The following is a 15,585-nucleotide window of genomic DNA, read 5'->3' on the forward strand; positions in this document are numbered from 1 at the left end:
CATGGGTAGCCTCATCTGCCCCCATGACATTTCAAGACATCGGGGCCGACTGCGCCCCTCAAGCCTCAAAGCTTGGTCGCTGCCTTCTCGTGGCCGGCTGGTCCAAGCGGCCGGCTGCTGGAAGGCGGAGGACCCCAGAAGACGGCCACGAAGCGGGCCGACTCCTAGCAAGCGGCCTCCAGAGAGGCCGGCTCCTAGCGAGCGGCCCCAGGCGCCCTCAAAGTCTGCACCCACTTAAGCACGACGGGACAGGGCGTGGCTACAGCGAAGCCTGCCACCCTCGAATCCGGGGCGGGTCGTGGCCACAGTGCGTCGTACCAGCCGGAGATCTCCTGCACGGCGCGGCATTCTGGCCCCTCCGCCCGTGACATCAGCCAAGCCAGAAGGGACCATGCTCCCACGACGGGCTATCCGTACAACCTGCAAGCGGCGGGCCCAACCTGCCCTAGAGACACCGGAAGGCGGCTAGCCTCGGCCAGTCGGCAGCGGTGGAGGCCGGCATCCAGAAGGCGGCCCTCCCACTTTCTGGGAGTCTGTGCACCATTAACCAAAAGAGATGGGGAGTGGCTACAGTGAACGCCCGTTGGGCAGCGGGACTGTAGCCACGCCTCCCCCGACAAAGCAAGCATCATTAGAAGCACGACTACAGTGATGAGCAGCCGGCAAGACCCGCAAGCGGCGGGCGCGGCCTGTTGGCGAAGTACAAGACAGCCGGCGGGGCCCACCAGTCGGCGGGCCCCAGCAGCCAGCGGAGAAGCCGGCCACGAGAGACACTAACGGCCAGGGCCTACACCCGACCAGTTTACCTGTACCCCTGGGGGTAGGCCCATATAAACCCCCTAGGGCACGCATGCAAAGGGTTCAGATCCTTAGCCAAACACACACACATAGAGAGAGGAGAGAGCTAGCCTTGCCCCTCTTCCTCCTCTAGCAAACAGCTCAAGGAGCAACTTGTAGCTACTTGTTGAGATAGTGATCATGCGGAGACCCCGCAGAGCAGGACTAGGGGTGTTATCTCATAGGAGAGCCCCGAACCTGGGTAAAGTTCGCCGGCGTACGTGTCTACGCCTCATCCCGCTTCCTGGCACCGGCGACGTCTTACTATCCCCCACCATGATAAGCCACCCGTTGGCATATGTCGCACCAAAACCCCGACACTTATCGTTCCGCCTTGGTAGCTTGATGCACTATGTCACGCCCAAGATGCGACCCTATCCTAAAGGAACTCGACGGTTCCACCAAGGATAGGAGTGCATCTTGAAGACGCTTTTGCAAGGTGGATATCATTACAGCAACATTACATAATATTTGGGGATACATACAAAGCATACAAATGCCGCAAGAATACATCAATACATCATACATAAGACCAACATCCGGCTACGGATGAAACATAAACAGAAACTCAAACGAAATCCACCCTGCTAGCCCAGGCTGCCGACCTGGAACCTATCCCCTAATCGAAGAAGAAGCAGAAGAAGAACTCCGAAACAAGAAACATCGCCCTCGCGTCATGATCATCACATAACCTATACCTGCAACTGGTGTTGTAGTAATCTGTGAGCCACGAGGACTCAGCAATCCCATTACCATGGGTATCAAGACTAGCAAAGCTTAAAGGGTATGGAAAGGATAAGTGGTGAGGTTGCAGCAGTGACTAAGCATGTATGGTGGCTAACTTACGCAAATAAGAGCGAGAAGAGAAGCAAAGGAACGGTCGTGAAACTAGCAATGATCAAGAAGTGATCCTGAACTCCTACTTACGTCAAACATAACCCAGAAACCGTGTTCACTTCCCGGACTCCGCCGAGAAGAGACCATCACGGCTACACACGCGGTTGATGCGTTTTAGTTAAGATCAAGTGTCAAGTTCTCTACAACCGGATATTAACAAATTCCCATCTGCCACATAACCGCGGGCACGGCTTTCGAAAGATAATACCCTGCAGGGGTGTCCCAACTTAGCCCATCATAAGCTCTCACGGTCAACGAAGGATATTCCTTCTCCCGGGAAGACCCGATCAGTCTCGGAATCCCGGTTACAAGACATTTCGACAATGGTAAAACAAAACCAGCAAAGCCGCCAGAATGTGCCGACAAATCCTGATAGGAGCTGCACATATCTCGTTCTCAGGGCACACCGGATTGTCCAAGCTTCCGGTAGGCCAGACCAGAGTTGCCCCTGGTGGCCACCGACGACTGACAGGTTTGGACCAACACTCGAAGGAGCACTGGCCCCCCCGGGGGGGGGGGTAAATAAAGATGACCCTCGAGAGCGCGACTCCCAAGGGAAAAAGAAATAGGCTAGGCAAATGGTAAAACCAAGGTTGGGCCTTGCTGGAAGAGTTTTATTCAAAGCGAACTGTCAAGGGGGTCCCATAAATCACCCAACCGTGTAAGGAACACAAAATCCGGGAACATAACACCGGTATGACGGAAACTAGGGCGGCAAGAGTGAAACAAAACACCAGGCATAAGGCCGAGCCTTCCACCCTTTACCAAGTATATAGATGCATTAATAATATAAGAGATATTGTGATATCCCAACATAAACATAATCCAACATGGAGCAATCTTCATCTTCACCTACAACTAGCAACGCTATAAGAGGGGCTGAGCAAAGCGGTAACATAGCCAGACAACGGTTTGCTAGGAAGGGTGACAAAGGTTAGAGGTTCATGGCAATTTGGGAGGCTTGAGGAGCAAGTGAATAGGTAGCGCAGCATAGCGATAGAACGAAGCAACTAGCATAGCAATGATAGTAATGAGATCCAAGGTGACGGTCATCTTGCCTGAAATCCCGCTAGGAAAAAGAACGAATCTATGAAGAAGATGAAGCCACGAAGACGAACGAATCCTCACGATCGCAACGACACGGGAACTATCGAGAAGAAGCACACAACAAGGTAAACACACCACACAATGAACAAGGCATGATGCTCAACCAAGTATGATGCATGACAAGGCTATATGAAGCTACTCATGACAAAAGATGATGCATACAAGAACAACACATCAAAGCAAGTTTAAATGAGGCCGGAAACAACGTATAACAAATCCGGTAAGACCTCATATGCAAATTTCGAAATTGGTCCAGAACTGAATAAACCTTATATTCAAGTTGCTAAACAGAAAGTTAAAGAGCACCATGATGATCTACACGAAATTCTAGTCAAGTTACATATAAAGTTCATTAGATTCTGAGCTACGGCCTAGAAGATATGAGCAAAACAAGGTAAACATGGCATGGATGCAAAATGCATACAAACATCAAGCAAACACCTCAAAACAAGGGTGCAACATGATAATATGGAACTACATACAATTCTAAGCAAGTTTCATATAGAGCATGCACAAAACGGAGCAACGGTGCAACACATACACTCCAAACAAAACATAGCAACAATCTGTCCAAAACAGCAACTAGACATCTAGCAGGCATCAAAACAATATGCTACAGCACCTTAACATGAAAACAAAAGGCATGGACATGATGTACAGGTAAAGCAAAACAAAACAGGAACACTGAGCTATCTCCAGAAATCACTAGAACATGCTCAAAAGGACATGGCAAGATTGCAAATAATAACAGGTTCACCGACTTAGCAGAATTACTGGACATGACAGAAATAGCATCAGGTTGCAATGTTCAGAGCATGAAATCAACATGATACAGGAACTAAACATGCCAAAAGAAGGCATGGCCTGAATCTACTAAATGCATATAAAAAATGTTCCTTACTGACCATAAGCCAAAAAGGACCATAAGATATGATGGCAACCATGTAAACATAGCAAGTTTCGTTATCAGGTTTCAGACTTAGCAGAAAACAGAGCATGGCAGAAACTATAATATGAAGGCATCTTTGTGAGCTTGATGCACTCACCACAAAGCAATGCATGACAAGACAAGAATGCCTACAGCTAGATGGAATGTTTATGAAGCTATCCATGGCAAGAGAAAATACATAGCATGAAAGGATCAACTACAACAAGCTTGGCAAAATTGAATAACACGTAAACAATCTGCCAGGAACATTTTATAGCAAAAGTAGAGCAAGATTGAGTCATGCTATGGCACTCCATAATTGCAAACAAGGGCATGGATGGATCAATAACAACAATATCTACAAAACATCCTTACTGAACATCTCCAAAATATGCATGGATCTCTCTATAGCATCAAGTTTACATGGCAATAAAATAACAGCAGACAAAGACTTGGAGAAATTACTAAGTCTCTGAAATCAGAAACATTACGGAGCCTAGTTTGCATGCTTGTGCTAGTCACCACAGAGATCACAAAAATACATGGCATACACCTCTGGAAAGATGGCATGGCATACAACAAAACACATGTAGAGCTCATACTCATACGATGCACCGATTAAATGCAACAAAAATAACAAATCACCAATTTCTGATAAGAACCAGCAGATAACAGCAACTAGCACTCTTGCAACGATGATTTGGGCAACAAGATGGACTCTAATGAACATGATACAATGTAACAAAATGAAGAGCATCACGAGGCGAACATTTTGACATATTGCACGCGCGAAACGGAGCTATATGCATGAAGTTATGAGGCTATGAACAGGGGCACTTGCTGTAAACATAAATGACTTAGAATTATCGAGGGGGAGGGGAAAAGTCAACGCACGAGGGAAACTGGATCGGGATCGGCTGCCGAAGCTCGGGCGACGGAGCTCGCCGGGGCGGCGCCGGGCGGCGAAGGCCGAGGCAGAGGGGAGGAGGAGCCGCGGCGGCGGGGCCGGGCGGAGGCGAGGCGGGGCGCGGGAGGCGCGCCGCGGCGGCGAGCTTTCGCCGGAGGCAACGGCCGGAGCGATGGCGGCGGGGAGCTCGGCCAACGGCGGCGGCGAACGGGGGCACGGCGGCAGAGAGAGGAGGCGCGCGGGGCGGCGCCCGCGGGTCGCGGCGGCGGCGGGATGGGCCCCGCGGGCCCGATCCGGGCCCGGCGGGCCTGGCGCGGTGGAGACGGCGGCGGGGTGACGTGGCGCGACGCCACTGGCCGGGAGCGGCGGCGGGGTCTCGTCTGGTCCGGGACGAACATGTCCGGCGCGGTGAGGGAGGAAAATTAGGGTTTCGTCTGCGAATTTTCGGGGGAGAGGGCAAATATATAGGCAGAGGGAGCTAGGAGAGTCCAAACGAGGTGCGGTTTTCACCCACGCGATCGTGATCAAACGACCGAGAGCATGGTGGAGACTTAGAGGTGTTTTGGGGCTGTTTGAAGGGGGGTTTTGCTGCAACACACAAACGGACTTTGCGGTTGCCCGGATAACCGTTGGAGCACCAAACGACCTCCAAATGGAACGAAACTTGACCGGTGGACTACCGGTGGTATACCAAGGCCACTTGACAGGCCTCGGTCCATTCCGAGAACGTATGACACCCGCTCACGAAAGAATACAAGAGGGGTGCGCCGGAGGAGGTGGGAGTGCCGGATTGCAAAACGGACAACGGGGAAAATGCTCAGATGCATGAGACGAACACGTATGCAAATGCAATGCACATGATGACATGATATGGGATGTATGAAATGAACAAAAATGCAACACGCAAGCAGATGACATGGTAACGACAGCGAATAACTGGCAGACACCTGGCGCATCGGATCCGGGGCGTTACACACTAACTCGATGAGGTTGGAGTAAGTTTGGAAGTCGGCGATCTTCTTGATAGGGTGGTTGAGGCCATTCAAGAAATGTGCCATGGTTTGATCCTCATCTTCCGTGACATTTGCTCAAATCATGGAAATATCTATTTCCTTGTAGTACTGTTCAACGATCTTTGTGCCTTGCTTGAGGAGTTGTAGACGCTTGAAGAGATCTCGATTATAGTACGTGGGTACAAAGCACGCTCGCATGAAATCCTTCATTTGATTCCATGTGGTGATGGGTGGATCACCTCTTGTCGCTCGGCGCTCAATGACTTGCTCCCACCAAATGAGGACATAGTCTTGGAACTCAAGAGATGCCATGGCGATCTTCTTCTCTTCCTCATAGTTGTGTAAGCGAAAGATCTTGTCAACTTCCAATGCCCATGAAAGGTAGTCTTCGGGGTCGTTGCTTCCGGAGAACTTAGGCATGGTGAACTTGAGCTTGCCGTAGCTTTGCTCTTCATTGTGTTGGGGTCGATGGTGATGACACTCTTGGCATGGAGGAGGGTCTTAAGCTGCTTGCTCCTCATGCTCCGCTTGATTGTTTTGTCATTGAGGTTGTGGAATTCTTGCGCGGTTCCTCATTTCTTGACGCTCCTCGAGGCGTGCGGCTTCTTCTTGTCGCTCTCGTCGGAGGGCCTCTTCTTGAAGTCGTGCTTGGTGGTTGTGCTCATTGACGGCTAGTGTAGCTTCACGTAGAGCATGTTGGGCCTCAACGTTTTGTTCTTCACGGCGATGTTGTTCTTGTCAAAGGGTGTCGCCATCTTGTTGTTCTTGTTGATCTTGGCGTATTGGAGCTTGCTCTTGGACCGGAGGATCATTAGCTTGTCGGCGTAGTTGTTCACGTTCATGGAGATGGGATTGTAAACCATTGCCATGGAATGGGTTTTGTGGATCTTGATGATCTGGATGGTCTTGGCGACGTTGCGAACGAGCTCGAGGAGGACTTGCATCCGAAGAAGATTGTGAAGAATGTCGCTTTGAGTGGCTCCGTCTTGAATATGATGACGATGTGGAAGAATGGTTGACCATCATGGTTCATATGTCATCCTTTAGAGTTGCCATCGATGTGTCGAAGTATTCTCTTGTATGTTGCTCGGATTGTCGCAAGTCGGTAGCGAGCAGGTCGATGCGATCTCCCAATGCTTCATTTTTTTGATGCAAAGCTCTTTGTGGGCCGAAGAGGTGGTTCTTGGTGACATAGATGTTCGAGTCCTCATCTTGCTCAATGAAGAGTGGATTCGAAGAACTAGTTGGCCTATCCATTGTCTCAAGCAAATGTGAGTGGGAGAATGAAAAGAACTAGACCAAATGTACCTTACCCAATGTTGAAAATGGATCAATGATCACTCATGAGTGTAACAAGGAAATAGCAAAATTGGTACCGGATCTCGTCGATTTCTCACACCTATACAAAATAAAGCTTTTGGTGGAGCTTGGTGAAGATGGTGGATAAAAACTTATGCAGTTGTTAGTAAGATTCAATGATGTTGAAAAAGATTTGCAAATTTGCAAATGCAACAAGTAGACCAATAGAAAATGTGGCACACGGAAACACATGCACGGATAGATAAATGGGGTCGTGCAACCAAAAATGAGCTCAAAATGTGGAATCCACGAAAATGCTCTTGTTGCACAACGCTTGAGAGACACTAGCATGGTTGCACAATAGGCGGATACGCGACTTGTGCACAACCTATAAAGCAAAATTGTAACGACTTCTATCCCAGGTATGCTATATGTATGGTGTTCCGGTGATATGATCGAAGATGATCGAGTATGACAATCTTAATGTAGTCAGATGCTATGGTACTTGCTTAAAAGATCTTTGCTTATCTTTATCTTTTGCTTAAAAGCTTGTTGGCACTTTCTCTTTTGAGCTCTTTCTTTGGAAACTTGTGCAAAACTTCACGAACCAAGATAGCAATTGTGTGTATGCAGTGACAACCTTGTGACACAAGAGATGATATCAAGATGCTTGTACCAAGTGTTGGGAAACGTTGCATGGAAAACAAAAATATTCTACGCACACGCAAGATCTATCAAGGAGATGCACAGCGACTAGGGCGAGAGTGTGTCTACGTACCCTCATAGACCGTAAGCGGAAGCGTTTGACAACGCGGTTGATGTAGTCGAACTTCTTCGCTTTCCAACGGATCGAGCACCGAACGTATGACACCTCCATATCAAGCACACGTTCAGCTCGGTGATGTCCGCGCCTTCTTGATCCAGCAAGACGGCGAGGTAGTGGATGAGTTCCGATAACATGACGGCGTGGTGACCGTGATGGTGAAGTTATCTCCGCAGGGCTTCGCCTAAGCACTACGAAAATATGCCCGGGGGTGTAAACTGTGGAGGGGGCGCCGCACACGGCTAAGATCATGTTCTCGGCTATTGTGTCACCCCCTCCCTCATAAATGTATATAGGTGGGGGAGGAGAGGCAGCCCCTAGGGCGCCCCAAGTGGCCGGCGGCTGCCCTAGGGCACCCGCCTAGCCGCGCCCCATTTCCTTATTTGAACACGAGGGGGAAAGGAAAGGGAGATGGCTGCCTTAGGGTGCCTCCCCTTTCCTTCCCTCCCTCCTTTGGTGCATGGGCAGGGGGTAGAGGGGCGCACCAGCCCCTTCTGGGCTGGTGTACTCTCCCCATTTTGGCCCATAAGGACCAATAACCTACCGGGGCTGCCCGGAACCCCTTCCGGTGACCCGATAAGTACCCGGTACCACCCGAAACACTTCCGGTGTCCAAATACCATCATCCTATATATCAATATTTACCTCTCGACCATTTTGAGACTCCTCATCATGTCTGTGATCTCATCCCAGACTCCGAACAACATTCATTCACCAAATCATATAACTCATATAACACTATATCATCAACGAACGTTAAGCGTGCAGACCCTACGGGTTCGAGAACTATGTAGACATGACCGAGACACCTCTCCGGTCAATAACCAATAGCGGAACTTGGATGCCCATATTGGGTCCTACACATTCCACGAAGATCTTTATCGGTCGAACTGTTATGACAACATACGTAATTCCCTTTGTCCATTGGTATGTTACTTGCCCGAGATTCGATCGCCGGTATCTTCATACCTAGTTTAATATCGTTACCGGCAAGTCTCTTTACTCGTTATGTAATATATCATCCTGCAACTAACTCATTAGTCACTTTGCTTGCAAGGCTTCTTATGATGTGTATTACCGAGAGGGCCCAGAGATTACTCTCCGATACTCGGAGTGACAAATCCTAATCTCGATCTATGCCAACTCAACAAACACCTTCGAAGATACCTGTAGAGCATCTTTATGATCACCTAGTTATGTTGTGACGTTTGATAGCACACAAGGCATTCTTCCAGTATCCGGGAGTTGCATAACCTCATAGTCGAAGGAATATGTATTTGACATTAAGAAAGCAATAGCAATAAACTGAACGATCAAATGCTAAGCTAACGGATGGGTCTTGTCTATCACATCATTCTCCTAATGATGTGATCCCGTTATCAAATGACAACTCATGTCTATGCTTAGGAAACCTTAACCATCTTTGATCAACGAGCTAGTCTAGTAGAGGCTCACTAGGGACACGGTATTTGTTTATGTATCCACACATGTATATAAGTTTCCAGTCAATACAATTCTAGCATGAATAATAAACCTTTATCATGATTTAGGAAATATAAAAATAATCATTTTATTATTGCCTCTAGGGCATATTTCCATCAGTCTCCCACTTGCACTAGAGTCAATAATCTAGTTCAGATCGCCATGAGATTAACACCCATAGTTCACATCGCCATGTGACCAACACCAAAAGAGTTTACGAGAGTCAATAATCTAGTTCACATCGCCATGTGATTTACACCCAAAGAGTACTAAGGTGTGATCATGTTTTGCTGGTGAGAGAAATTTAGTCAACGGGCCTGTCACATTTAGATCCGTATGTATTTTGTAAATTTCTATGTCTACAATGCTCTGCATGGAGCTACTCTAGCTAATTGCTCCCACTTTCAATACGTATTCAGATTGACACTCAGAGTCAAGTGAATCGGTGTCAAAGCTTGCATCGACGTAACTCTTTACGACGAACTCTTTATCACCTCCATAACCGAGAAATATTTCCTTAGTCCTCTTAGGTAACTAAGGTTAATTTTGACCGTTGGACAGTGATCTACTCATGGATCACCATTGTACCCCCTTGCCAAACTCATTGGCAAGGTACGCAATAGGTCTGGTATACAACATGGCATACTTTATAGAACCTATGGCTGAGGCATAGGGAATGACTTTCATTCTCTCTCTATCTTCTGCCGTGGTCGGGTTTTGAGTCTTACGCAACTTCACACCTTACAATACAGGCTAGAACTCCTTCTTTGACTGATCCATTTTGAACTCCTTCAAAATCTTTTCAAGGTATGTACTCATTGAAAATCTTATCAAGCGTCTTGATCTATCTCTATATATTTTGATGCTTAATATGTAAGCAGCTTCACTGAGGTCTTTCATTGAAAAGTACTTATTCAAGTATCCTTTTATGCTATCCAGAAATTCTATATAATTTCCAATCAGTAATATGTCATCCACATATAATATTAGAAATGCTACAGAGCTCCCACTCACTTTCTTGTAAATACAGACTTCACCATAAGTCTGTGTAAAACCATATGCTTTGATCACCTCATCAAAGCGTATATTCCAACTCTGAGATGCTTGCACCAGTCCATAGATGGATCGCTGGAGCTTGCACACTTTGTTAGCACCTTTAGGATCAACAAAACCTTCTGGTTGCATCATATACAACTCTTGTTTAAGAAATCCATTAAGGAATGTAGTTTTGACATCCATTTGCCAGATTTCATAATTAAAAATGTGGCAATTTCTAACATGATTCGGACTATCTTAAGCGTCGCTACGGTTGAGAAGGTCTCATCGTAGTCAATCCCTTGAACTTGTCAAAAACCTTTCGCGACAAGTCGAGCTTTGTAGATGTTGACATTACTATCAGCGTCTGTCTTCTTCTTGAAGATCCATTTATTCTCAATGGCTTGCCGATCATCACGAAAGTCCACCAAAGTCCACACTTTGTTCTCATACATGGATCCTATCTCAGATTTCATGGCCTCAAGCCATTTATCGGAATCTGGGATCATCATAGCTTCTTCATAGTTCGTAGGTTCGCCGGTCTAATAACATGACTTCTAGAACAGGATTACCGTACCATTCTGGTGCGGAACGTGCTTTATTCGACCTATGAGGTCCAGTATTAACTTGATCCGAAGTTTCATGATCATCATCATTAGCTTCCTCTCTAGTTGGTGTAGGCATCATGGGAACGGATTTCTCTGATGTGCTACTTTCCAAATTGAGAGAAGGTAAAATTACCTCATCAAGTTCTACTTTCCTCCCACTCAGTTCTTTCGAGAGAAACTCCTTCTCTAGAAAGGTTCCATTCTTGGCAACAAAGATCTTGACTTTGGATCTATGGTAGAAGGTGTACCCAATTGTTTCCTTAGGGTATCCTATGAAGACACACTTCTCTGATTTGGGTTTGAGCTTATTAGGCTGAAGCCTTTTGACATAAGTTTCACAACCCCAAACTCTAAGAAATGACAACTTTGGTTTCTTGCCAAACCATAGTTCATACGGTGTCATCTCAATGGATTTAGATGATGCCCTTTTTGACATGAATGCGACTGTCTCTAATGCATAACCCCAAAATGATAGTGGTAAATCGGTAAGAGACATCATAGATCGCACCATATCTAATAAAGTACGGTTAGGACGTTCGGACACACCATTACACTGTGGTGTTCCAGGTGGCGTGATTTGTGAAAAAAGTCCACATTTTTTTAAATCAAAGCCAAACTCGTAACTCAAATATTCGCCTCCGCGATTAGATCGTAGAAACTTTATTTTCTTGTTATGATGATTCTCCACTTCACTCTGAAATTCTTTGAACTTTTCAAATGTTTCAAACTTGTGTTTCATCAAGTAGATATACCCATACCTACTCAAATCATCTGTGAAGGTGAGAAAATAACGATACCTGCCGTGTGCCTCAATACTCGTTGGACCGCATACATCGGTATGTATTGTTTCCAATAAGTCATTAGCTCGCTCCATTGTTCCGGAGAACAGAGTTTTAGTCATCTTGCCCATGAGGCATGGTTCGCAAGTATCAAATGATTCATAAACCAGTGATTCCAAAAGTTTATCCGCATGGAGTTTCTTCATGTACTTTACACCAATATGACCTAAACGGCAGTGCCACAAATATGTTGCACTATCATTATCAACTTTCCATCTTTTGGCATCAATATTATGAATATGTGTATCACTATGATCAAGATTCAATAAACCATTCACCTTGGGTGTATGACCACAAAAGGTTTGATTCATGTAAACAGAACGACAATTATTCTCTGACTTAAATGAATAACCGTATTGCAATAAGCGTGATCTAATCATATTCATGCTCAATGCAAACACAAAATAGCATTTATTTTAGGTTCAACACTAATCCGAAAGGTAGAGGGAGTGTGCGATGGTGATCGTATCAATCTTGGAATCACTTCCAACACACATCGTCACTTTGCCCTTAACTAGTCTCTGTTCATTCTGCAACTCCTGTTTCGAGTTACTAATCTCAGCAACTGAACCTGTATCAAATACCCAGGGGCTACTACAAACACTAGTAAGGTACACATCAATAACATGTATATCAAATATACCTTTGTTCACTATGCCATCCTTCTTATCCTCCAATTATTTGGCAGTTCCGCTTCCAGTGACCATTTTGTTTGCAGTAGAAGCACTCAGTTTCAGGCTTGGGTCTAGCTTTGGGCTTCTTCATGGGAGCGGCAAGTTACTTGTTGTCGGTGTCAAAACCGGTGGATCTCGGGTAGGGGGTCCCGAACTGTGCGTCTAGGATCGATGGTAACAGGAGACGGGGGACACAATGTTTACCCAGGTTCGGGCCCTCTCTGTGGAGGTAATACCCTACTTCCTGCTTGATTTATCTTGATGAATATGAGTGTTACAAGAGTTGATCTACCACGAGATCATAATGGCTAACCCTAGAAGTCTAGCCTATGTGTATATGGTAATGAGTATCTCCTATCCGGACTATGCTCTCCGGTTTACACAGGCACCGGAGAGATCTAGGGTTACATGGGGTCGGTTACATAGGAGGAAATCTTCATAATCGGTCACCTAGCTTGCCTTCCACGCCAAGTAGAGTCCAATCCGGACATGGGTGCAGTCTTCGGTCTTTATGTCTTCATAGCCCATCAGTCCGGCCCAGTAGATAACAGGCCGGACGCCCGAGGACCCCTTAGTCCAGGACTCCCTCAGTAGCCCCTAAACCTGGCTTCAATGACGAGGAGTCCGGCGCGCAGATTGTCTTCGACATTGCAAGGTGGGTTCCCCTTCTTCCAAACTCCAGGATAGTCTTCGGATGCGATGATTGTATCCGGACCTGTAACGCATTCCACACACAACCGCAGAGAGAATATAATATTTGCACGAGTCTAATCTGCTGATAGTGTTTTATAACATGATGCCACGTCTGTCCGGTTATAATCTCGAACCCTTTTTCATCTGCCACCCCATGTTTCGAGACGCGGTTGCTATTTGGCACGTCCTGTCGAAGCAGAGACCGTGTCCGCTTATTGCGGGATCCTCATCAATGCGGGCGTGGGTAACCCAATCGCGCCATTTGCACAACCATTGGGAACAGGCGAGTTTAAGGCGAGTGGGAAGGCGCTTGACATTCGCGGCCTCTATAAAGGGGGTAAGGATTCCCTTCTTTCACCCACGCCCTTTCTCTTCCTCAGCCCTTCCGTCCTTGAGCTCTAGCGCCCAAGCTTTAGCTCTTCTCTCGTTCAAGAAAGTACTTCGAAGATGTCCGGATCCGGAGCTGGAGGTAAGTGGATGGCCTCTTCTGTCAAGAAGAAGGATATCATGGAGCTCCGGGAGGCCGGATATCTGGCCAAAGAGATCGCTCATCGACTCCTGGCCAAGGGACAGATTGTCCCCACTCCCGAGCCCCACGAGAGGGTTGTGTTTCTTACACATTTCGTCCGCAGGCTTGGGTTCCCTCTTCACCCATTCGTCCGCGGGTTGATGTTTTACTATGGGCTGGATTTTCATGACCTAGCCCCCAACTTCATCCTCAACATTTCGGCGTTTATCGTTGTTTGCGAGGCTATTCTCCGCATCCCGCCTCACTTCGGCCTGTGGCTGAAGACCTTCAATGTGAGGCCGAAAGTAGTGTGCGGTCAACAAGCAGAGTGCGGACGCGCTATGGTGGGCAAGATGCCCAATGTCACCTGGCCCGAAGGTTCGTTTGCGGAGATAGTGAAGGGGTGGCAATCAGGGTGGTTCTACATCACCGAGCCGCGCGACGCTGACTGGTTGGCGGCCCCCGAATTCCGATCCGGAATCCCGATGCGGCTCACCTCCTGGCAAGAGAGGGGCCTAACCTGGGGTCCCTCGGACGAGCTTACTGGGCTCCAGACGTGCATCCAGAACATGATAGAAAGGAAAATCAAGCTCGTAAACATGGTCCAGGTCATGCTTGTTCGTCGGGTCCTTCCGTGCCAACGCCGAACTTGTACTTTGTGGGAGTTCGAGCCGGCCAAGCACCAAACGCTACTAGAGCTCTTCGGCACGACGCACGAAGAAATCTGGAAGGTGCTCTTCAAGGCCGGTGAGACGCCACCGCCTATTACCAAAGACCACGGGCTTAGCCTAAAGCGCCATCCCAACCCGGTCAGTTCCTTTAATGTTTTCAAGGAGTAGCCCCTACTAGCATATTTTGAGAGGAAATTTAAGCTTCCTTCCCCTATTTTCAGGCCTGGATTAAGTTGGCCGAGGAGATTAACTGTCCGGCTTTGCTGCCCGAGGACCAAGAATTTCCATTATTGGAGAAGATGCTGTTTTCTGCACCTTATGAGGTGCCGGAGAAGACGGCTAAGAAGGCGGCCCAAGGGGCCAAGAAGGGCCTTCGCCGGAGAAGCACTCCGGACGAGACGTTCGGAAGCGAGACTTCCTCTTCGTCCGCTGACGACGGTGATGAAGAGGAAGAAGAAAACGAATCCCCACTTGAAGCGGGGAGGAATAAGAGAGCGGCCCCCACAAGCCCGGAGGCGAAAACGCCTAAGAGGGATAAAGGCTCCCTCGCGGATAACTCCACGTGGGATGTTGACAGCAGTCCGGAACGACCTCGCCGGACCAAGCCTCGGGCCGCTTCGTAAGTACCAGAATTCGCAAACGTCTGGCTTTTCCAGTTTGTAATATTGACATATTGTAAACTTTGTCCTTGCAGTCCGGCGCGCGATGGTCTCCGCGACCTTCGACAGAGGATTCGCTGGACACGGAGGAGATGGCTAGCATGTCTCCGCCACCTGCTCATTCCATCTCACCCAAGGGTGATGATGAGGCGGTGTCCAAAAAGACCTTCCCAGGACGGGGGGAGGTTCCGGAGATCATCGGGGTGACGCTCCAGGATGACTCCTCGGATGCCGGACACATGGGGGAAAAAGCCCCCATGGGGACTGGTGATGGGGCCCAAGTTCCCTTCGGCCCTTAGCCGGATACCATTCCGGAAATGTATATGGCTTCGGGGTCCAGCGAATGGCATTCCCCACAAGGAGGGGGTGTGCCTATTCCATCGGTGACCTCTGTCCAACCAGAGGCACCGGATAATCTGTTGGAGGCGCTACAAGGCGCCTCTATCGTGGATGAACATCGTGTCCTTATGGACACGGTAATAGAGAAGGTTTAGTCCATTAAAAGCGGACTGACCGAAGCCTGCACTAACCTTTTAACGGGCTTTGAGGTAAGCAATGTGATTATAGGAAAAATATCACAGTATAGACAGTAGCCCCTGATACTC

This window comes from Aegilops tauschii, chromosome 3 (genome assembly GCF_002575655.3).
Source record: "Aegilops tauschii subsp. strangulata cultivar AL8/78 chromosome 3, Aet v6.0, whole genome shotgun sequence".
NCBI classification, from domain to species: domain Eukaryota; kingdom Viridiplantae; phylum Streptophyta; class Magnoliopsida; order Poales; family Poaceae; genus Aegilops; species Aegilops tauschii.